Genomic DNA, 24,623 nt, shown 5'->3' with positions numbered 1-24,623 from the left:
GCCCATAATGAATTGTTGTTGTTATACTCTTTAAAGTGCAGAGGGTTGAATATATTGATTCTATATTGCTTTTTCTACATACTCACATCCTTCCAATTCAAGCCAGGTTTAACCTTAAAAGGACACCACATATCTGGAGATACCTTTGTAACTTCAGCTCTGAGACAGAAAATGCCTGTGGTGGTAGATGCCTTTTCCTGGAAGTATTTCCATCAACATTTGTGAAGTACTTAAGGGACAGGGATGGTGAGTGTGACAGACAACCACAGGAAGGCGGCAATTGTCTCTCCTCACAGCAGGGTTCAGATGTGGATGGTGAGTTACAGGGCTGCACACTGACTCTGAGATTAAAACAAATCACAGGACCACTAGGGGTGGAAAAGACCTCCAAGATCAGCAGCTCCAACCTTCGCCTCTTTCACCACCTTGACACCGAGCCTGGAACACTGAGTGCCACTTCCAGCCGTTTCCTGAACACCTTCGGGGTGGGGACTCCACCACTGCATGGGAAAATCCTGCCTGTCTGCTCACTGGACCAGCATGCAGGGATGGAGACGGATTCTTCTGTCTGAGTTCTTGTTTCCAGTCACTTCCCAGCCCTCAGTGTTCCTGCACTCAGCCTCAATGGCATTGCTTTCCCCATAAAGCCTGTGGCTTATAGCTGGCTGGGAAGATCTACTTTGTCCTTTAAGAATAATACATAATACTGACAAATTTCTCTTCTTCATTTAAAAAAGTAACCTTTAGTGTTGTCATTTTCATTTAAAAAAAATAAGGCTCACTCAAAGAAACATCCCCTTCACTTTGGAAGGAAAAACTGAAACTTTCTAGATACAAATGTTTCATGCAACCTTGTACAGAATTAATAAACTCTGTCAAATACATTTTTAAAAAATCCACTATTTCCTTGATAAGCACTTGTACACAAAATTGCATGACTGTTTCTTTCCATTGCTATTCAGTTGACTTGTAAAGGGCTAAAAGGCTCACAATCCACTTCTGTGAATGAGGAGAAAGAGCAGTGCATCCATTTTACACATGTGCAGCAAGATTAATCAGATTTACTCAAGAACTCACAAGCAGTCTGTGCAACAGCTGGGAAGAAAACCCCAAGTCCTAGTCATATGTTCTAGCCACAGAATTATCCTTACTTTTGGAAAAGCAGAGGGGTGCTTTTATGGAAAACAATGAGTTGTAAAGCCTGAGGAAAATAAACTCTCCCAGGCTTTTTCTGAAGCAGAACTGGAGAAAGATTTTGCATGGAGGGGCTGCTTGTAGGGACGTTTAAATGCGGGGTTTGGTACTATTTGCAGCCTGGTTTGCTTTAGTAAATAAATATGTACGCGTGTTTAGGTGGGTTTGGATAAACCTCCACCAGTGAAAGAGTCCTTCACAAAACCAGTGCAGCAGAGAAGAGCCCAGCTCCCCCCACCCTCTCGCATGCGACTCCTCGCCTGTGCCACCCCACTGATGTCAGAAATGCTAAATTCTTTCATCGTTGTTTGAAACAAGACCTCCATTATAAGCGCAATTTTGACTCCCTCTCTAGAGGAAAAATAATCAGCCTGAACTTTCACAGGCATATTAACTCAGGGTAGAATGTCCTTTTAAGAAACTTGAGGCTGTCTGAAGAAAATGTTCAAGAGACTTGAAGCAGGGGGTGGGGGGTGACAAGGAAATACACGAAATTGAGCTGTTTTTTAAATTTCCTAATTTACTGTTTAGGATAAACAACCTTTTAGTCAGGAATAGCCAGGGGGACTAGGCAAGTTTTTTTTTTTCTCATGATATCATGAGATGCACACACTGACCAAGCAACCCCTGGAGCAGCAACACAGGGTAGAAAGTGGCTCTGGAGAAGCTGGAACAGCCTGAGTGGACTTTGAGACTTTAACACTGTTTTGACTGAACAATTCAGGTGGTGAAGCACCTCTGCGAGTCCATAGTCCAACCCCTTGCGCACAGCAGAGCTAATTCCAAAGCTAGATGAGATCCTACAAAGCCTTATCCAGTCAAGCTTTGACATTTTCCAAGCATGGTTATACCTCATCTTCCCTAGGCTCCTGCTTCTGTGCTGCACCACTCAGCAGGTGGTGCAGCACAGGGAAGAATTTTTCACAATCAAAAATCAGAATTTTTCTAGTTGCAACATGTGCCACTTGCCTCTGGTCCCTTCTCCATGCACCTCTGAGGAGAATCCAGTTCTGCCTTTTTTAAATTTCCCCTTTAGCCAGAAGTCTGCACCAACCCACCTGAGTCTTATCCAGGTAGAACAAACCCAGTGCCCTTAGCCTCCCTTCATACAGAAACACAGAGGTTGAGGTTGGAAGGGATCACAGAGAGTCATCTGGTACCACAATTCTGCTCAAGCAGGGCCATTCCAGAGCACCAGCACAGGATTGCTGGCCAGCAGCTCTGCTGAGAAGGACCTGGGGGTCCTGGTGGACAACATGTCCATGAGCCAGCAGTGCCCTGGGGGACAAGAAGGCAAATGGTGTCCCGGGGTGCACTGGGAAGAGCATTGCCAGCAGGTCAGGGAGTGATCCTGCCCCTCTGCCCAGCCTTGGAAGGCACATCTGCAGTGCTGTGTCCAGTCCTGGGCTCCTCAGCACAGGAGGGACAGGGAGCTCCTGAAGTGGGGCCAGTGGAGGATGCAGAGATGATTTAGGGCCTGGAGCATCTCTGGCAGGGAAAGGCTGAGGGAGCTGGAGCTGTCCAGCCTCCAGTGGAGCCCCAGCTGAGAGGGGCCCTCAGCCCTGGGTGTCCCTGTGTGCAGGGAGGGCTCTGAGCAGGGCCCAGGCTCTGGGTGGCCCAGAAATGGCATTAGAGGAACGGGCAGGGACTGATCCCAGGAGGTTCCACCAGGGCAGGAGGCAGAACTTCTGTCCTGGGCACTGACCGAGGACTGAACAGATTGTCCAGAGAAGGTGTGGAGTCTCCTCACTGAGGATATTCCAGAACCATCTGGACACAACCCTCTGCCCTGTGCTCTGGGATGGCCCTGCTGGAGCAGGGAGGTGGGACCAGATGACTCTGTGGTCCTGTCTAACCTGACCCATCCTATGATCCTTGTTTCCTTTCCAGGCCTCTCCACAACCACCAGAGATTCCCAGCTCCAGAGGCAGACACTGGAGTTTTGAGCATATGAGGTATCTGAAGTGCTCATTCAATAATTTTACCAGGTTGTGGGCACAGTTTCCAGCTTGTACAATTCTGCCATGGTCCATTGAAGATCTCAGCTTTTCCTCAGCATCTGCACAGAAAGTGCAGTGAACAGCCAGGAGAGCGCAGCTGAAGTGGGCATTTGCACAGCTCTGAGAACTGGCTGCTCCACACCAGAGGAGAGGAATGGGGGCTTGGGGGATGAAGTTATGTCTGACAACAGCCCCGTGATACCACATTATCTACATTATCCAGCCTGGAGCGAGTTCTAGGGAATAAAGGTGGCCACATTCATAGAATTATAGAATCACAGAATATGCTGAGTTAGAAGGATTGTCAAACCCAACTCCTGGCCCTGCACAGATACCCCAACAATCCCACCTCGTGCCTGAGCACACTGTCCAAACTGTCCTGGAGCTCTGGCCGTCTTGGGACCATGACCAGTCCCTGGGGAGCCTGTTCAGTGTCCCAGCACCCTCTGGGGGAAGAACCTTTTCCTGATATCCAACCTTACTCTCCTCTGAGCCAGCTTGTTCATGTTGTTCAGTTCCTCTTCACAGCAGCAGGGTGACAGAGAAGGGAGGCATGGTCAAGATGTCCATGGATGACAGTCAAGCCTTCCTGACAGAATGACATTCTGAGGTCATTCATAGCTGGAATAATGACTGACTTCAGAGGAGCTGCCTGGTCCTGGATCTTAGAAGACAAAGAATTTAATGTCTTTTTTTTGTGGTACTTTTTTCCCTCTATGATAGAGGCTCTAGGCTCTGACTGCAGGTGAGGACACAGATTTTGATGTCTTCTATAATCCTCTCCTTTCTTAAATAATTCAAGCAAATGCTATTAACATGAGTTTTTGCAAGGAAATTGAAACCTAAGTATGTCTGGTATGTGGTAGAAATAATCAGAGAAATACTGAAGCAGCATATGACAAATTTTGTCTTCCATGCATCTTTGCCTGACTCTCCAGCATTTTGCTGTCTAATCTGTCCTCCACAGGACCTCTGCCAAATATCTGGGTGGCTTCATGGTGCCATCTAAACTCAAACCACAAACTTGTCAGGAGAATAATTTTTTTTCTTTTTTTTTTTTTTTTTTTTTTTTTTAATAAGATACCTCCTCACCCTAAAAGGCACAACAGCCAAGTTCTAAGCCCAGTGGCAAACTGAAGACCTGACATGCTGAGACAGATTATGAGAGAAGTCAGAGCTAGTTACTGTTGAAAAGAGGAAATTTCCAGACCACCAGCAGAGCCTGTGCAATTTTCTGCCATCTCCAAAATACCCACTGACATCAGGCTTCTAAAAGCATGACTTAATTCAGGTAGAAAATCTATTTTGCTTTTACTTTCTGACAGACAACACTGGTAGTATTTTTGTCATCCTGAGGTTCATGCAGTAATTATCCCTGGTAATTAAAGAAAATTGGCTTTCCTAGGAATAGGTCCTCTAAAATCTCTGCTGTTTCATAAACTTTTTAAAAACTAATTTTGAGACCTTTTCTTTAATAAACAGAAACCTTGCTGACATGACCTTAAAGACACAGTAGCACTTGTACAGAGCAAATCCATACATCAGCTGCATGCCTTCAGCACCCTTGAGTAATGAGGCATTTCCAGACCCACAATAAGAGTTTGATGCCAGACACCACTGTCATGTATTTTCTCCCTCTCAAATATATGCATCTGTGTGTGAGAAAACCCCACCTTCAAATATGGTATGTCTTTTTAGAGACATTTTCACATGAGAGAGGGAGGCTGAGGTAATCTTATTATCACCAAAACATTGTAAAAAACAGCAGAGCATTGGAGAACTTTAATCCTTTTCTAAATTATGGACTGAGAACATTACAATCATGCTGGGCACAAAGGCAGAGCTGTAACTTGACAGGCTTGTATAATTTACAGCCTCCATAGTAAAAGAGGTGTTTTTATTAAATGACTGCCTGAATTTCTACAGCCACTTCTGACTGATGATAGTGGGGAGGCTTGCATTCTGTTGCCATCATTCAAATCCTTCCCTTTCACCACAAGAATATGGCTGGGATTCCAGTTCAAACCCCATATGCAGTTATTTATCAATTACTCTTCATCAATTCAGAGCTGAGGCTATTTGTGCTGGTACCTTGTTTCACACACCTTAAATAGCTTTTGTTTCTCATTTTAAAAAGTTTTCCTTTATCAAATAAGCATAAAACATTAACTAAGCAATAGCCAAAATCCATTTATCACCAGGAAAATGCCCCTTGCATAGAAGGCCTATGTTTTATAGTCATGTATTCAAATTCCTGTTTAAACTAAACTAAAATCTGACAAAGAACTGATGGGTTTTTTTGCTGGCTGCAGAAAAGTACCTAATATTATTTTTCCCTCCTGTACTGTACAGAAAAGAAGGGCATTTGTACAGTGAAATACTTTTATCAGACTCCACTAAGGAATATTTTTGCACTGATAAAACAAGAGAAGGCAAATAGGGAAAGCAACTTCAATCTCAACATCACAGTGCAGACTTTAGAAGGATGTTTACACTGCTGGAATGAAAACAATTCATAACCAAGCTTTCAACTTAAAATAAGTAATATAAATATTTATCACAGTAGTGTTTTAAGGCCTGTATTACTAAACTATTGCTGTATTATATTGGGAGTGACAGCTATTGTTAAAATCAAAATGCTTTCATAGCAGAAAATTAACTGAAATCCATTTAGCCAGCATGGAATTTTGCATTAGTATCCATTTACTGGGCTTAGAAAACTCAGGTCAGGATTTCAGACAGATAGACATTATCCTGGGAATGTGTTTTGTCTTAGCTTGACCTCTTCTGTGAATCCCACTGATATTTAGTAGAGTGTCTACATCCTTCCCTCTTTTAAGGCAGGTCCTTGAGGATGAATTCTGGGTATCATTCCACAGTACATAAGCAGCTGCTGAGCCTGGGAATGCCACCACTGACTCCAGTGCAAGCAGATACACAATAAAATTGCCCTAAATGCTCTTTCCTGGGGGAGAGGCACAGCCCTCAAACCCTTGCAATGCCAAGGCTTCATGGTCACCCTCCCTCTCAGTAAGCAGCACATGGCTTTTCTTAAGCACCTTTGAGTGATATCCCTCAACAGTTTTTAAAGTTGATTTTTTAACCTGTCTGCCAAGCACTCTGTTGAGGCAACCTGAGGTGGAGCAGAACAGCTCCAGCACAAATCCACAAGCAAAAATACATCTTCAGGTCATCAATTTACATAGACACTCTCTCCTCCACTCCCACAGCTACCAACATGACACACCTCCTATACACTGCTGTGGGGACCTGAGCCCTGCTCAGAAAACCAGTGGTGCTCCATGACTTACTTGGAAGCACCAATTAATTCCCTTCCCACCTTCCCAGCTCTCCCAAGACAGCCCCACATGCCTTGCCTAGAGCTACTGCTGCCATCTCCACATCCATGGCAGCTCCCACTGTGTCAACACCAAGGTCCAAAGAATCACAGAACTATTAAAGTTGGAAAAAATCAAAAAGGTCATCGAGTCCAAACATTAACCCAGAACCCACCATGCTCACTACTAAACCATGCCCCCAAGTGCCACATTCACACATTTTTTAACACTTCCAGGGACAGTGATACCACCACTTCCCCAGGCAGCCTGTTCCAGTGCCTAACAACCCTTTCAGTAAAGAATTTTTTCTTAATATCCAATCTAAACCTCCCCTGGTGCAGCTTGGGTTCATTTATTCTTGTCCTGTCACTGGTTGCCTGGGAGCCGAGCCTGACCCCTACCTGGCTGCACCCTCATGTCAGGGAGTCTTGGAAAGTGAAATCCCCCCTGAGCCTCCTTTTCTCTGGGCTGAGGCTCCCGCCCCACCCTCCAGCTCCTTCTCACAAGATTTGTGCTCCAGACCCTTCACCAGCTCTTTGACCAGCTGAGAAACATTCAAGCCACACTGACCTTAATTCTGCCCCATTCGATGCGCAAACCTTTATTAGGTTGGTTTTCTTCCTCCAGCTCTGCTACATCTGCTGCAGGAGTACATGGTATTCAGAAATGTTGTTTTGGAAACAGGTGATTGAGGAAGAGACATGTAAGAGAAAAAAAGGGAGGCTTTGCCAGAATAGGCACAGATCAGAATGAAGAACACACCTCCAAAGAGTTCCAGATCCATGCTTCTGTCTCTACAGGAAATCCCTGCTGTGAAACCCCAGGTTCACCACTTAAAGATGGGTGCAGTTATGCCAGTCAGAAGAGCTGTGTGCACTCAGCCCCATCAATAACAGGAGGGTTGTGTTGCTTAGTTATGCCATGGATAATGGCTGGAAGTGGAAGGAAATCCAATTTCAGTTTAAAATCCGCTGTTAAACCATAAAAATTCAGCATCCAGGATAATTACCTTTTTTAATTGACTCTGTATTTCTACATAGATGTAGAGATGTAGTCCACCAAAAAAAACCAAAAAAACCAAAAACCATACAGAGATGCATGTATGAATTTAAACCCAGGAGCTGAATTTCACATAGCATCTGATTTCAAAGATTTTCTGTAAGACTCTTAAGAGAAGAGAGAAAAAAACCTCAAAAGATCCAAACTGCAAAACAAATGTCAAAGGGCATTACAACTAAGCTTACATAAAATCTCACACCAATTGACCACCTAGATTAACCAAGGAATTTATGTTCTATTTTTATGACATCAGTATAGCTTCAGAGTAATTTCAAGGTGCTGCTTTCATGTACTTCAAGAGAGGGAGCTGGATTTGCCCACAGAAAGCCACATTCCTGATTGTTTTTCCAGGTGGCAACTCAGATATTATGTCCAGCATTTAACTGTGTTCCAACTTCCAGCAGACTTTTAGGACTCTTTCTATATTTGAGAGCTCTGATGTTTAATAAAACGTGACAAGTTTGGTTCATTTACTGATATTGTCACACCTGAGCATTTCACAGTAGTTAGTGAAGTACAAAAAAAAAAAAAAAAAAAAAAAAAAAAAAAAAAAAAAAAAAAAAAAAAAAGGGGAACTATAAAAATCAGGTTGGAAATTCTTTAAAACACATTTTTCAGACAAAGGACTAAGAGCCTGAGGGAAATCTGGACTCTGACAACCATTTAGAAGTCTGGTTAGGCATCCAGAGCTATTAATTTAGAAAAAAAAATCCACTATGCATATGATTTTGGGAAGGGGAGAAATCAACTGATTTTGTTGCCTTGTGTCTCACCCATGAAAAACAAGAATTATAATCTTTGTCACTCAAATTTCATCTTTTTATCCTCTTAAAGTATTGCTCAGAATGAGGAGTTTTCTCTGCATCTCAACCAGCTATGAATCTAGTAGTAATTATTAATAATGAGGAGATGGTTCTGTAATCACCATGCCCTCAGTAGGAAGAATGGGTGACAAATTAATCCAAGTTCAAAACAAGACAGTTATCAGTGCAAGGAAAGATGGCAAAGCTGCAGTGAATGCTGTGGACCCATTTCCTGCTCTTTGATATCCCAACAGCTGGGGTTTATGTGGAGATAAGTAATTTTTCAGTCAATCACAACAAACTCCACTGCACACCTTAGTTCTTTCTGGGTGAAATGTTTGCTTATTCAAAGTGGATTCAACTGCACAGAATATCCTGAGCTGGAAGGGGCCCATGAGGATCATCAAGTCCAACTCCTGACTTCACACAGGACAGCTTAAAAATTAACCTATTTATCAAAGAATGTTTTCCAAGTGCTCCTTGCACACCATCAGGCTTGGTGCCACTTCCCTGGGCAGCTTTCACTGCAGATCACCTTCTCAGGGAAGAACATTTCCCTGACATCCAGCCTGAACCTTCCCCTGATGCAGCTTTAAGCCATTCCCTTGTGGCAGAGAGATCAGCGCACTGCCCTCCTCCCCTTCTCATGAAGAGGGGAAAGGATCAGGCTCATCTGAATTTGCAGCTGTTCAAAGACAGCTCAGATCTGTTATACAGAAAAAGATGCGCACTGCCCAGTTTACATCTTAATACTGGATTTTACCAATTTTTCTGACTCAGACTTGTAGCTGCTGCCACACTGTTTTTTATCATGTTTCTTGAGTCAGCCTATACAGAAACTGAGCAGGTTTGGGATTGCTGGTCATGCAGGTAACCTGACAGTGCAAAAAGCCATGTTTTAAAGAAAAAATTAAAGAAATGTTAGCTGGCCTACCCTGCCCTGTAAGATCTTTGTACTTTTACCATTCTTTCACTTCCCCCATCCCCACTATTTAGGTGGTAGAAGTAGAGGTTGGGATAAAGCATTCATAGAAAACATTTTCCAATCAGATTTGATATATCAGGCCGGCACAGACACATTTCATGACCAACATCTCTAACCAGAGAAAGGAAATCCACATGTCCCTCCAAATCTTTCTGCTCCAGAAAGGAGCAGAAGGAACAGTTAAGTCCATCACACCAGGCCACTCCTGATCCCACTGCACCTGGGAGCTGTAGCCACCAAGTGCTCCAGCCAAGGCAGGGTGTCAAATGTTGAGTTTTTAATGACACCTACTGCACACAAAGAGCCATGGAAACTGCCCTGGGCCATGCAGCACACACACAGACTGTGCTCAAGTGCCTGTTATCCCTGGGAGCTTGGAAAGGGCAGCAGGACACACCTCTGCTCACAGCTGTGGTGCAGTTTCAGTGCCACTCAGTCTGGCCCCATAGGCATTTTCCTGGGTATAAAACATCAGCAGGCATTTATTTTTATTTTTAATGCTAGCAGTATGTTGCCTTCAGGAGCCAAAGTACAATAGAAAATCAATCCAGGGTTAAGGAGCAAAGAGGAATGCAATGAACAACAGGCTGTGAACAATAGCCCCAAAGGACACAAAAGGCAGGGGCAGTGCAGGCCCTACCTGGGATGTGCAGGCCGCAATCTGCCCTTCCTCTCCTTTCAGCTCCAAGCTCAAGGCAAACACCCATCAACCAAATGCTCTGGGGTTTTCCACAGGTCACCAGGGCTATTCAAGGGTTAACTGGGCTATTAAAGGCTGTAATTTCACAGCTCACAAGCAGAGGTGCTTCATTAACCTGTCTCAGGAAGGCTTTCAGGACCAGCACAGCCTGAAGACAGGGAAAGGCCTTGGCCAACCCACCCAGGTCTGTGTGCCACGAGCTCTGGAGCTCAGCTAACCTCCCAAGGAACTAATTTGTGGGACAGAGGACACACATGACCTAAACTGCTGCCATAGTACAGCGGCCACAGCTGAACAGCTTCCTGCCGGGTCAGGCCTTGGTGCTGGCTCCCTTCCTGACACAGGAATTTCACCACTGGCACCAGAGAAGACTGAAAGGGCATCTCATCAATACATACAAGTATCTCGAATATGGGTTTTGAGATAGTGCCAGGCTCTTTTCAGTGGTGTCCAGGGACAGGATGAAGAGCAATGGACATAAACTAAACACAAGAAATTCCACCTCAGTGTGAGGCAGCCTTTCCATACACTGAGGGTGGCAGAGCCCTGGAACAGCTGCCCAGGGAGGGCCTGGATTCTCCCTCTCTGGGGCCATTCCAATCCCACCTGGACATGCTCCTGTGTCACCTGCTGCAGATGTCTGTAGGCAGAGCATAATGTCAGGCAGAATCATAAAGTTTCAGATCAATTGTTGTCTTGTTTTCTCTGAAATTCCTGCAGGTGCTTGTTGATCACTGAGAAGGAAAAAGAAAAGCAACAAAGGTTAAAATATCTTTGCCTTAGTGATGGCAAAGAACAGGGGAAAGTCATGCTGGAAATCCAGTAGTTTATCCTTGGAGACTCTGCTTTGCTAATGCACCAAACTGCAGATGAAGAAGAAACCAGTTTTGACAACAGAGCATTGGATCTTCTGCAGCAAACAAAGCTCTTCCTTGGGCAGACAGCAAATGTTACCAATGGGTAAGGCTCTGTAACATGGTTCTGGCCTGTTACTTTGGCTAAGTAGAAGGGAACTATGAGTGGCTTGGTTGGAATAGAGGTAGAGAGACATGAGAGATGTGGGAGACGTGCTGTGTGACTGTCACATGTCCACATCATGTCCTCATCATGGTGTATGGTGCTTGGTTGACTTGGGCTTATTGTGCCTTAGAACTATGTAAACTGATAACCAGCTGACTGCTTAAAAAGGCTGGGGTTTTGGCAATAAAACTCCTTTACACCTGCCTGGGGTCCCTGTGTCGCCCATTATAGCAACAAGCAAACACAAAGCCTAAGCCCAGTCTATTCCCATTCCCATTCCCTCCTGGAGAAACAACCAGGCAGCCTTAGGAAGACAAGCAAACCCAAGACTCTTCAAAAGAGTGAAATGGATTTAGCCAGGTGGAATTGGGTAATGGGGGGATTGTTTTAGTTCTGTATTTAATCTGATTGTGCTGCACAAACACCTCAATTTAGTTAAAAGTGTAGAAGAAGTGCAGTAAAAATTCCACAAATGTATTTTCTACAGAAATCTGTGAGTGTTCATGAGCTCCTAAGATTATGAAGCATGTTTCCCCAAAATGAGATGGAGAAGTATAGCTCTATTTATAGCCCTGCTACAGTGACTTTTCCCAGAAAATATCTTGTATCATTAGGTTGAGCAGTGTAATCCCCCCATGACAGGCAAATTTAGGCTACAAGGTATTGATTGTGTATAGCTTTCACCAAGGAGCCAACAGTGCATCTGTCCAGGTGTCGTTTTTTAGGGGCTGGTAAGCAAAAAATACCAAGGCATGTTTCACTTTGCGCTGGTTCAGTACCCATCAGCCCTTTCAGTGGTGCCAGAATGCTGCTTCCTGGGAAGTGACAGTGGAGGAGCTCACAAGTTTCTTCATCACTACAGACCACCCATCCCTGCTCTCCTGCCACCTTGCTTAAAGAGAAAACTCCACTGTATGGCTGGAATTCTGGGTCTAGGAGAAATCCCAGCCTCAGGACTGCAACTCTGCTTCCCAGGAGGCAATCATGCTCCACAGTTTCATGTGGAGTCTCTGCTGGTCAAAGCATTTGGGGCCATCTCAAAATCATACTCACCTGAAACACAGCAGTGCTGGGAAGCCTGCTGGAAAGATTCAGAGAGTTCTGAAAATCTCAGCAATATTTCTCCACCCTCCCCCGGAATAAAAGAAATATTTTGTGGTCACTGAATTGCTCTCAAGTATGCAATGCAAGTAGCTCTGTTGGAGCACCCACACACATGGAGAAAACTCATGGTACAAAATGTCAGATGTATGATCATCCAGTTTTGGTTTTCATTGTTTTCTCTCCCAGATGGTTTTATATCACACCCCTGACCCTGATTTGAAAAGCAACAAAAACTTAGCTATTAAAAAAATTAATTTATTATTTTCAAACTCTCATTTTACTGCTTGGGTTGTTTTTTGTTGTAGTAGCTCCTTGTTAAAGTTCATTCTCTCCTTCCATACAATCTTTTTGTTCCTCAGCACTGTACATTCACCCTTTTGGGCATCTCCATTACAGGCTCACAAGGATGTCCCTCCTCCCACTGCAGAGACACTTTTCCTAAAAAGCCCTTTTAAGTGAAGGATACCTCAGACCTGGTCACTCCAACATATCTACTTCCAAAGAATTATGGAATGACTTGGGTTGGAAGGGACCTTAAAAATCACCAAATTCTATGCGCTGCCATGGGCAGGGACACCTTCCACTATCCCAGGTTGCTCAGGGCTCCATCCAGCCCGACCTTGGACACTTCCAGGGATGGGGCAGCCACAGCTTCTCTGGGCAACCTGTGCCAGGGTCTCACCACCCTCACAGGGAACAATTTCTTCCTAATACCCAATCTAACCCTCCTCTCCATGAGTGTGAAAGCTCCTGTCACTGCTGTTCCTGCTGAAGAGGTCCCTTCAGACACCAGAAAGTTTCTATGAGGTCTCCACACAACCATCTCATCTCCAGGCTGAACTTTCTCAGCCTGTTTCTATAGGGGAAAGTCCCTGATAAGTCACCTTTGTGGCCTCCTCTGGCCTGGATCCAGCAGCTCCCTGTCCTTCCTGTGTTGGGCCCCAGAGCTGAACACAGCCCTGCAGCAGGGTCTCATCAGAGTGGGGCAGAGGGGTAGAATCTCCCCCTCCCCTGCTGCACTGAAGCCTTGGATGAGATTTCCAGGGTTTTCAAGGTATTTTTAGGTGTAAGAGTTTAAACAAAACACTGTCAGCCTATGCAACCAGCTGATGGCTGGTTCATTTCAGACCATTAGTGAGACACACAAATGTCCAAGAAATATGTGATTTTGTTTGCTTTCCTCTGACTGCTTAGGAGTTGGTGCCATTCTTTTCAAAGTGCCCTTTGGACCCTGGACTAAGCATGACACCATGTGAAAGCACTCCCAGTCATTGCTCATTTGGCAGGGAACTATTTCATCTGGTTGTGCATCATGGAACACACCCTTCCCAGCAGCATTCCTTCTTCCCAGGACAGCCCAGCATAACACAGGGTGGCCCCCCCCCCCATGCCATAAGTGCAGCTTCTATCCAAAATACAGCATGGAAGCAATGATGGTGTGGCATGATGGGGTTGGTACATCTTTAGATATCTCCAGGGTAAGTGAATCATGAGGAATAGGCAGCAAGAGGTTCAGAAAACCGGGTTTTGCCAGATAAATTTGATTAATTTCTGGATGGATTACACAATTAGTGGGTAGAGGGAATACAAGAGGCTACAATGTGCTTGGATTTTAACAACATTTTTGATCCTGTGTCCTATGAAACCAACAGTGGAGAAATTTGTACAAATTGGCTTGAGAAAAAAACAAATCAAAACAACTAGCATGCAGGCAGCAAACAGGCTGGAAGAATAGAAACAAAGGGAAATGACAAAAAAAAAAAAATTAACCATATTGGAAAGGCTTTGTTAGTTCCATTCCTGAGGTGTGAAAATGATCAGTGTTAGTTCCTGTGTTATTAAATTGCATTCAAGAATGGATGAATGATTTGCACATGAATTAAAGTTACAGCTGATAATAAATTGGGAATAAATACAAACACAAATAGGATTTAAAAAAAAAAAAAAAAAGGCAGAGGTATTTGGGAGTTTCTGGCAGGACCTGGAAAATCTGGGAGAAGAATCAGGTGGGAATCTGGATTAGAGCAGAGAAACTGAGGAGGACAACGGTCTTGAAGTGGGGAGCTAAAAGCAGACCTCATCCCAGGGGTGCAATTCAGAAAAATCCCTGAGCAGGTGCTTAGCTTCAGGCATGTAAATGGTTACTGAGTCACTGAGAATGAAACTAAGCCCGTTAAAAGCTGTGCTGAACTGAGACCAGATTGCTCAGCACCTTGACTGAGCCAATCTATTCCCCAAATCTCACCACAACTTTCCCCCATGATGCATCCTTGATCTACTTTGGACTCATGGATGCTCCAAGGGCTCTTAAGGAAACATCCAGGAGCTGTCTGTGGATTCCACTCACACAAAAGTATAAAAGTATTTTGGAGGCCCAAATTCAGCTCAGCTTCAAGCAGAAAGGAGACAGAAAATTCCATACTTTTCCACAGAAAAAAATTACATTAGCAAAGGTAAAGTTCTTCAGAACAGTCCTGAGCCTTTAATTTCTGCTCAGATTTTCTCTGACAGATGGGTCACACAAACTGAATATAAAGTCTCACTGAAAGAGTTTTTCAAAGAGAAAAATGACACTATTTTATTTTTAAAATGATACTGGGCCTTTTCCTGTGTTTTCCTATACAGGATTTCAGAAAAACTGAAACCAGCTTACAAAAGAACTCAACATTTTAAAGGAATGTTATTTTCTAATGAAAACTGTCTGATCTGTCCTTCTCTCCTTGTATTCACCCTTTTATCTTTGTGATAACAAATACTGATATGATATTACTGATATGATTGTCTGCATGCCTGTTACAAGAAAGTCTCATTTTTTGTTCTTGCCAGCAATTCCTGTGCTACTTTGTGGGTGAGTCCTTTCTAGCTCAGAATATTCTGATACTCAGTGCATACCATTCGACTGCTGTCCAAGAGACTTGCAAACAGCCTTTCCCTTTCCACCTCGCCAGAAACTTCCCCTCCAGCTCTGCTTGGCAGTGAAAACTATTCGTCACCTTTTTCTGAATATTTCTGCTGGGTCAATTGTTTGGGAGAAAAAATAAACCAACAAAACACCACAAAACAACAAACATAACAAAACAAAACAAACCAACAAACCAGAAAGTTGGGAAGTTGTTGATGAAGAACCACTTTTAAGGAATAACAATGAAGAAAACTGTTAGGTCAGCAGGAGCTGACCATCTCAGCAAGGTCCTTGATCTATCCACTTGCCCATGACACAGTTCTCCCATGCCTTATTGGGTAGGTTTTCATGAAGGGTTTTCTTATGGAGTGCTGAAAAATCAACTGAGGTCTGGTGGGTTGTTGGAAATAAATGGTGGATGAACCCCTTTGAGCTCACTTCCTTTGCTCAGTGGTCTGTGATTTGCAGAGGACTTGCCTTGGGGATGAGGGTGATTCCTTCTAATCCCATGCTAGTTTTTACAGCAAAATTTTTGTTTCTATTGTTTACAAAGTACTGTCCCCATTAATAAGTTTTTATAGATAGTAATAATTCCTCAGTGCAAAATATTAAGCCACTGTGTGAGCAATCCTTCCAAGAAACATTTGTTTTCTTTAAGTCTTTAGCTAAAAGCCTTTATAGCAGTTGGGTTGTCTCTGATACTGTGTTCCTTCACCTCAGCTCCTGGGTTTGCTCAGATTACTGCCAGATTTCTTAATTCCCCCTTGTGCCAGCAGAGATGGTGCAGTATCTCTGGGCCAGTACCACGCTGCAGCCTGTCAAAATGTGATGGGAGATGGCCCTGAAGCCTCCCTGACTTAAACTGCAGCTGTCATTTTCCATCAGTCCCCACTGCTGGAGCTTAGCTCCTACTGGCACAGCACCCTAGTTGCAGTTTAAGCTGTGCTTTTCCCTGCGGGTCTCCACTTTTCACACAACTGACACATTTTACTCTCTCCCCTTCTCCCCCTGCAAAATGCTTCCTCTTGTTCCTCTGACTTTTCTTCTCTGGCCCTGCTCCTTCTGTGCCTGAAGTCCCATATGCTTCCTTCCCCTCACTCACACCTCATCCATGCTTCCACCACAGTATTAAGACATAATTAGTAGGAATATTAAACAAAAAGCTTCTAAGGAAGAAGCATTCTCAGTGTCAGATAAAGCATATTTGCAATAAGGGTAGGTAAGCAACATGTCCCCAGCATGAGACCCCCCTCTTAGGATGACACTTCATCCACACTGCCTGGAGAGCTCTGTCCCTGAGGGGCTGGAAACCACAGCCCAGGCTCCCATTGTGTGCCTGGCCACACAGGTAGCAGGACAATGAGGGGCAGCAGGTGGGGCTGCAGTGGAGGGCAGGGAGCCCAGGGAAAAGATGAGCTGGGACATCCAGCATGCTGAGCAGCACTCACAGGACACCTGGGGCATCGCCACTGCCAAGTCTCTGGAGGGGCAGAGGGAGACAAGAGCAGCATGGAAAGGTTTGTGTGGGATGATGAAGAGGCTCAGCACCTTCCTGTGCAAAGGTCAGTACAGGGAAAAGTGCACATTTGTTGGGAAGTGCCAAAAGTGGACCAGATGTATCCCAAATACCACTTACCCCTTCACACTTATTTTCCTCAACCCACTCAGTTACAGGTGCTGAACTCACTGATGAGATGAAGACAAGAAATAACTTTTCCAGAGCAGAAGCTGGCACTCTGGCTTTGTTGCAATTCATACGAGAGTTAACTCATCCAGACTACTGCATTTTTACCAGCTGACCACAGGATAAACCTTCCACAAGCCTGACTCTTCTCTACCAGGCCATAGTGCCCAGCGGCCTGCCCCAACAGAGCAGTGCGTCTGGGCAGGCTGACATTTACCCAGGGCAGACTGTGCTGTCTAAAGCTGCTAAAAATCATGTCATGCTTTCACTCTGCCCTTCTACCACCTGTAGGAGGAGAATGCCATGGAAGCCTTCACATATTTCTCCACAGGTGTGTAACACTGGGGCTGCCCTAAGAGAAGTGGAGATGAGCCTGGGTCTCCTTGCTGGTACATGGGCAGCATTTCCTCAGGTGTTTGACTATGCCCAAACACAAATCAATGGCCCAAATTTTAACCTTGCAATCTCCCTTAAGACAAGAGACATATGAAGCAAAGTGGGAAAACAAATGGACACAGCTGAGCCAGTCCAGCCTAAGGATACACCTAACCCCGTATTTTGTCTCCAGATATTCTCAAATTTCTTTATTGCTTTCTTTTCGTATTCCAGTGTGAGGCCTGTGTTTGGTGCTTCCCCTCCCTCTCCCCATGTTCACCCCAGAGCCCACTCCTGGCACTGTCCCAAGCAGCTGTGATACAGGAAGGCTGAGCAGAGCTGGCCATAACCCTTCTATCCTCCCTTGTCCATCTGTCTGTATTTGCCTCCCCCATCCTGAGCCCACACTCCACACACAAATGTCCATGCTGGCAAAGCCCCTTGGCAGAGAGGGCAAAGGGTGGCCAGCTCTGTGCCAAAGCCATTATTGAACACCTCTGCCTCTCATTTTCCTCCTCAAAGCACCCTACTTACTTTGCTTGGGGTGAGCTGGCCAGAGAATTCCCTGCAGTGCCCCTTCCCATTGCACCAGGATCTATCTCTGTCCTTGTCCCACTGTGTGCAAAAGTGGACACTGGATGGTGGAGCCAAATGGGTCAGTTGCTGCTGATTTGAAAATGTTTTTTTTTTTCATATAAGTGGAACAATTACTTCAAGAATGGAAAAAGAAGCTAAGGACACAGGAAAAACAAACAAATAAAGCTGCTGTCCCCAGGGTTCTCAGGCAGAATCCAAAGGAAACATGAGAGAGCTGCAGGAATGGGGCAAATGTCCATCCAACTTCCCCACACACGCTCCCGTTCCCATCCCCTCGGGACACAATGGCAGCCACTGTGCCTGGCTGGGCCCAGCCGCTGAACAGCTGGCAAAGTGCACAGAGTCCAGACTCAGAGCTGGACTGTCCATCTCAGGGCTGAGATGGACATCCATCCAGAGAAGTGTATCTGCCTCCCTTGGAGGCACAGGGAAGCTCTGGGACTTGCACGTGCCCCATCTGGAGCTCCCAGGAAAGGCCTGATCCTCCTTGAAGCTCTGAAAACAGAGGCTCTCCTCAGAGGGTCCAAGTCAAATGGAAATAGAAAGGCAAGCATTAGGCTGGGAGATAGCACTTCCCCTTCTGTCACATGAAAGATGAGTCCATTAGGAAACATCCTCTCTGGAGCCTGTAGGGAAAAGCTTGGAAGCTCCCAGATAAAACAGCTTGAGTTATGTCTTCCTTGGCTTTCAGTGAGGACAAGCACAAGGATTTCCATTGTCCACACCATTAGCAACATTGCATCATCCAAAAGACCTTGTTAATTTATCAGCTTCCTTTAAAATCTTTTGTTCACAAGCTTGCTTGTGTGTGAACACAGAAAAAAATCCAGCTCTATCTAGTATCAACCTGCAGCTGTTCACTGACAGAAGGACTCAAAAGCTACAGATATGAACATGGGAAAATCCACCCAAAGCAGAAGGAAGACACAGTAAGCAACAGCTGCATGACAAGAATATGCTGTTTCTGTAGTGTGGGGGGGAGGGGAAAGCTACAGTTACAGTAAGCATCAGAAAGTTGTCTGCAAACATTATAATTACTATTCAGCTCAGAAGATAAACCAAATTACCTCTACTTCTAACTTTCTCAGGGAATCTGATGCTTTTCTGGACATATGCTCTAATTTCCAGCAGTGTTTGGAAATTCCAAGCCAACTTTGAACCATCTTCTAAGTGCTGGAGTCAGCAGATTTCAATCTGTCCCTGACTTTCACAGGAAAAAAGAACAAAATGAAAAAAAAAAAAACCCAAAAAAACACAACACCCCGAACCTCTGTCCCCAAAACCTGCTGAATCCTCTCAAAACCCTACATATAATATTTTGATTATCCATAACAGGGTTGTGTGTGGGACATAGCAGATGGCTTTTATGCTGCTTTAAACCAAACAGATCCCAGGAACAGGAGTTTTCTAAGTGTGTTCTCAGGACACAGCTCGTCCCTGAGTCCTCCTTCCTGAGACCCCACAGCCAGAAACAGAGATGAGTACCGGCTTTCCCAGCTCTCCAGGAGTTCCAACTTATACTTCTGTTTGCATCCCACCCTAGCAGGCTCTCTACTTTATAACTTACCACCTCAGGGATAAACAACTATTAAAATACATAGCAAAGCGATTGTGTAATGTTTGTAAAAATAATCACGCTTTACTTGAGATGTGCAAGAAAATCCATAGAGCCAAAGAATGCAACAGCAGAGCCTATCTGCACTTCCCTGCTTCTTGTTCTTTACTGTCCTTTGTCAGCCCTTTCCAAATCCTCTTAGGAGGACCCTTTTTCACTCCTGGACAGGGTGTTGCAACATCAAATTTAAGCCTTTCTTCTGTATATCCCCTTCACAGGTACTTGACTCATTAAAAAGCGTTCTCTTCTCCAGAGGTGCGTTTCCTTCTTGATTTTTTACCTTCCCAAGCTTTCTTTGCAAATGGCTTCTTAGCTCTTGTAAGGGAATGTTTGTCCTTCAGTTCCCAGAGAATCTGCATAACCTGACCTTCTCCAGGATGGAGCAATTCCTTTGTTATCTGAAGATAACAAGCCCATTCAGGTGCCAACAGTCTCTAATAGTCCATCTATTCATAGACAGAGAAACCAGTTCCCCTCCCTTCTTTCCAGTGCAACATTTGTGAGATAGGGGCACAAGAGAAGGTGGTGCTAGAACACAAGTGTGGAAACTATCTGTAAAACGAACCTTCACCTTCCTCTCTGATGAGGGAGGTGTTTCTCTCGAGTAACTGCTGGGACCCTGGAAAGGCAGTGCCACTCCACGATGTGCCATGGAGCTCATGTAAGAAGTTTCTCTACAGAACAGAGCCTCAGATATTTGTGAAACAGAAATGGTACTTTCCTGACCTGTGGGAAGCTTCCCTTCTGAGGATGGTGATTGGCACCAATGAGCCTTATTAACAAAAATTTGAACCCCAAAAAAGAAACAGTCCATGTCTGGGCATGAGAACCCACTCAGGCAAAAGGGCTTCCAGCCCAGCCAGCAGACAGTACCTTGGGAACAGCTACAGGAAAGGATGAGGAGCTACCAACATCACTCCAGGAACCTACTCCAAGAGGTTATTGCAATGTCAGGATGAGGTGAAAGCCCAGGGGAGAGTTTCAGCACACAGAGAAATGAGACAACAGCACAAGAGAGTTTTGCTTGGGTACAGATTTACACCACAAGGGAAGAAGAAGGACCAACAATGGAGCCAAGGGAGGAGACAGTGCAGGAGATCTGGAGGTTTCAATGAAGGAGAGCAGTGTGGGACAAGTGTTAGTGATTTTTTTAATTACTAAGGCAGTTTAGTTCCATTCAACAAAAGCCACATTACAGATCCTGTATGCTACACCATGAGCTATGTATATGCAATTATGCCAGTGGCCAGCAAGCACCCACCACTGCTTTCTTCTGCTTCTCAGATCCTCAGGAGACTTCAAGAGGATGAACAAGAATTACAGCCAGGCAAACTCTGATCAGGCACAAGGATTCTTAACAAGGAAACAGAAGTTCAGTTCTTAAACTTTCTTAACAAAGTTTTTTTACAACGTTCTTCCACCTGATGCTGGTGTAGCAATGAGGCATTACCCAGAGAGACTGGGATCTCCATCCTTGGTTGTTTTGGCTGCACAAGGCCCTGAGCAACCCAATCTAGCTTGGGAGGTGGCCCTCCTGTGAGCAGTGGACTGGACTAGATTAATTCCAACCTAGCTCTTTATAAGAGCAATGTTTCCCTCAGACCTGTGTCTATTTACATGCAGTAAAATATCTGGAAGGTCGTGCATAGGAAGTTGTGTCTGCCTGTCTGTTAACTCCAGCTCCAGATTCAGGGAAAACAGCAGTGGAGCAAGTGGGTGTCTTAGCTGAGAGTAAAAAGCCAAATGCTTCCGGGGTGGGTAGCAGAACTGCAGAGAGGGGAGGACATTTCCTCGGACACCCATGGGGAGATGCAGCCCTTGAGAAAGCGCTCACCATTGCCCAGCTGCTGCTGAAGTCTTTTGCCCCAGTGGAGTGATGGAGGAGCTTTGGGAGCTCTCCAGGGGCAGCAGCAGCCGTGGATTTCACAGACACCTGTGAGAATTTCTTTCCACTTCACCAGGAGGGCAGCTATCACTTCACCAGCCCTCCTGACTCTGACCAAATGACCTTCTCATCCATGTCAGGAGCTTTGCCCAGACCAAACAAGAACCTCCTCAGAGTTTGGATGGAACTCAGACAAAGCAGACATGACTTTGACCATTCTTAACAAGACACCTCAGTCAGCCAAAACCTGACTGTGTGTAAATCCGGGGAATTGAGATCTGAAATAGCTGAGGGCTGAGCTTGGAACAAAGATGTTTGTCACCCTCCTGCACACAGGGACAGTGCCCGAGCTCCTGTTTGCCCATCGCCCACTGAAATGTCCAGCAAAGCCTCACCACGGGCAGCAGCACTGAGCAGAAGATTTGGGGAAGCCAGGGATGCTGAGGAGCTCATAGGAGACAGGGTTTTCTCACTGTCCACACTGTCTGAATTCTCAATAGAGCCATTTACTCAAAAGCCATGTGGCACCTGGGCAGTGACTGAGGTCTCTGGCTGTAAGTGCCACTTGAAAAGGGGCAACACCTTTCAAAATGCTTCAATGTGACCACTATAAAATGCATAGTTTTGGGGCATACTGGTGCTGGAATATTCCCTAAAGAGAAGCAGAGAAAAAAGACGCAAATGATAGCACTGTATTCAGGTGGTCACTAATACTATATGCAATGTAGTATTTTAGGCTATTAATATTTTAAAAGCAATTAATTTTCCCAGGTGTAGATGTAATCGACACAGAGTAGAGTAGTAAAATATCCTGACTGTTGATCCATGGGAATAGCTTTTAATTCAGCAGTTTTGGAGGAGGAAATTACAAGTAAAATAGTTTACCTCAGTAGAGAGAATTTATTTACACCATTTTATTTTGTGATACTATTGTTTTGAGGGTTTTATGTGTTTGTCTCTTTGTCAGGCAATAAAGTTTTTTCTGTTTGTTTGTCTGATCCTGTTAAGAAGACAAAAATCAGCAGATCTATGGAGTATTTAATTGTCCCTGGAATGCAAAGGGGACATCCAAAATACCAGTTGGGAGCCTTATATTTCTTCATGGACAATTTTTGATACTTTCACAGAGACAACAAGACAAGCTGTTCTTCCTCTAAAAACTACACCTTTTTTCAGAATATGGATGTGCACTACACATCTGCACACAATGAGAGGTCCAGCTCATCCCCATCCCACACTCATTCACGTGGCTTCCAAACCAAAATCCCACCCTGATGAAGCTCCATATAAAATATCTCACTCTTTGGCAGACAATATATGTCTCATATGTTTCAGCAAACTATTCAGTGTGGGAGTCTGTGTCAGGATAATTCTGTCACTGCAGATTAACAGAATCATTGTACTTACCTTTTAAATACAGCTGCTCTCCTGGGAGCAAATACCGTGATTATTTAGCAGTCCACAGCACTGTTAAGACAACTAAAATATGGCCTTCCCAAATCCCCATAAAAGGAGCAATTTTCACTTAACATCTTGCTTTCCTATTCCTTATTTGTATAGAGCTGGGCATGCTACACGTGTATGTAATGTAAAATCTTTGCCTCAGTGTAGATAGAAAGCAAATAAAATGGAATAGGAAGGAAGGAAGGAAGGAAGGAAGGAAGGAAGGAAGGAAGGAAGGAAGGAAGGAAGGAAGGAAGGTCACAGCAAGATGCTCTAAAAATCAGAGATCAGCTGCAGATTTGGGACAGAAAGTCTTTTATTGATAAGTCTCAACAGTCTGAAAAGAAAAAAAAAACTTGTGCATTTTATATTGAAGCCATTCTTGAACTAAGGATTGATACAAACATGCCAGCAGTTAGGGAATGCAAGAGGTTAACAGCAAAGCCATTTTAAGCAGAAAAGTAAGCTGATTCATATGCAATGAGGAGAAAAGAAATAAAAAGGGGGGGAGGGGATTGTCACCTTGAGATTCTGTCATATTATTAATGATGAAGTAGATATCAGTGGTTCATACCTGTAATTTATCAGAACCGTGCTTGCTCTTTCAAGTATCTGCTTGAAAAGCAAAAACAAAACAAAAAACCACAAAACAAAACCAAAAAAAAACCCCAAAAAAACCAAATAAAAACCCACCCAACCAAAAAAAAAAACAAAAAACAAAACAACAAAACAAAAAAAAACCCCAAAAAAAAACCAAAAAAAAAAAAACCCCAAAACCAAACCCAAGAAAAGAATGACAGCGTTTCTGTACAGTTCTGCATGCCAGGGTAAAAAATGTCACTTTCCATTGACTTCCTGGCGCGTGGGAGGCACCTGTTCCCCGTTCCTTGTCCGAGTAAACAAACGCAGCCTTATCACCCTGCCCCCTCAGGAGAGGAGCACGGCGGCTGCAAAGGATGCGGCACCCCTGCCAGATAAAGCAGTAATATCAGCCTGGGAATTCTTTGGGCTAAATGTGATTAATTTATTGAGTCTTCCAGCATAAAACATCAATCCCAGGTACATGACCATCCTTGCAGCTTTTTTTGGACTCCTTTCCCATCTCACCTAATAAAGAAATCTGACTGGAGTCATGCACTCTTTGCACAAAAACAGTTTCTAATTACTGCTCTGAAAAAGTTTGAACTGGAGAATGAGAAAGGTTGAAGAAGAAACTTTGCACAAAATAGAAGGGAGTAATTAATTAAAAATATATTAACCAATCACACAGAATCCATTAGTTAATGCTGTTAACTATTGAGCCTGCATAGAATCACCCTATAAAGGTGAGAATAGTTTTATTACAGAGTATGTTTCACCTGCTCAATACTTACATTGTCTAATGTTAATCATAAAGTTGCCACCACACAGTTATTTAGAGTTGAAAACTACACTGTATAATTAAAAAACTCCTTGAAAATACATGGATGATACCCAGAAGATCCTGTGCTATTCACATCCTTTCCCAGTCTTTCATCAAAAACCAGAGGAAATAAAAGATAATTTTTATCATGCTTTTCCTGTTGAATGTACAGCATGGAATTATGTGATTTACCTTTGAATGGCTAAAAATCAGATAAATCAACAAAAAAAAAAAAAAAAACCAAACAAACCCAAACTAGACTCCTTCCAGTGACTGAAGCTGGAATAATTTTATTTCAAATATACTGCGCATTTTATTATTCATGGTGTTTGTTTTCTTTCGGGGCTTTCCTCAGTTTGGACAGTGGAAACACGTTCATCTGTTTCTTTTTTGGCTTCCAGTCGGTTTCACTTTCAGATTCTCATGTTTCACACTCCAGTCTTTAGGTTTCAGGCACTGCAAAGGAATACTTATTCCATTTAAACAAACAAAACCCCCGCAGCCGCCGGGCGCACTC

This window comes from Pyrgilauda ruficollis, unplaced genomic scaffold, assembly GCF_017590135.1.
Source record: "Pyrgilauda ruficollis isolate IOZ18807 unplaced genomic scaffold, ASM1759013v1 scaffold80, whole genome shotgun sequence".
NCBI lineage: Eukaryota > Metazoa > Chordata > Aves > Passeriformes > Passeridae > Pyrgilauda > Pyrgilauda ruficollis.
The sequence above is the reverse complement of the archived record's forward strand: the minus strand, read 5'-3'. Positions refer to the sequence as shown.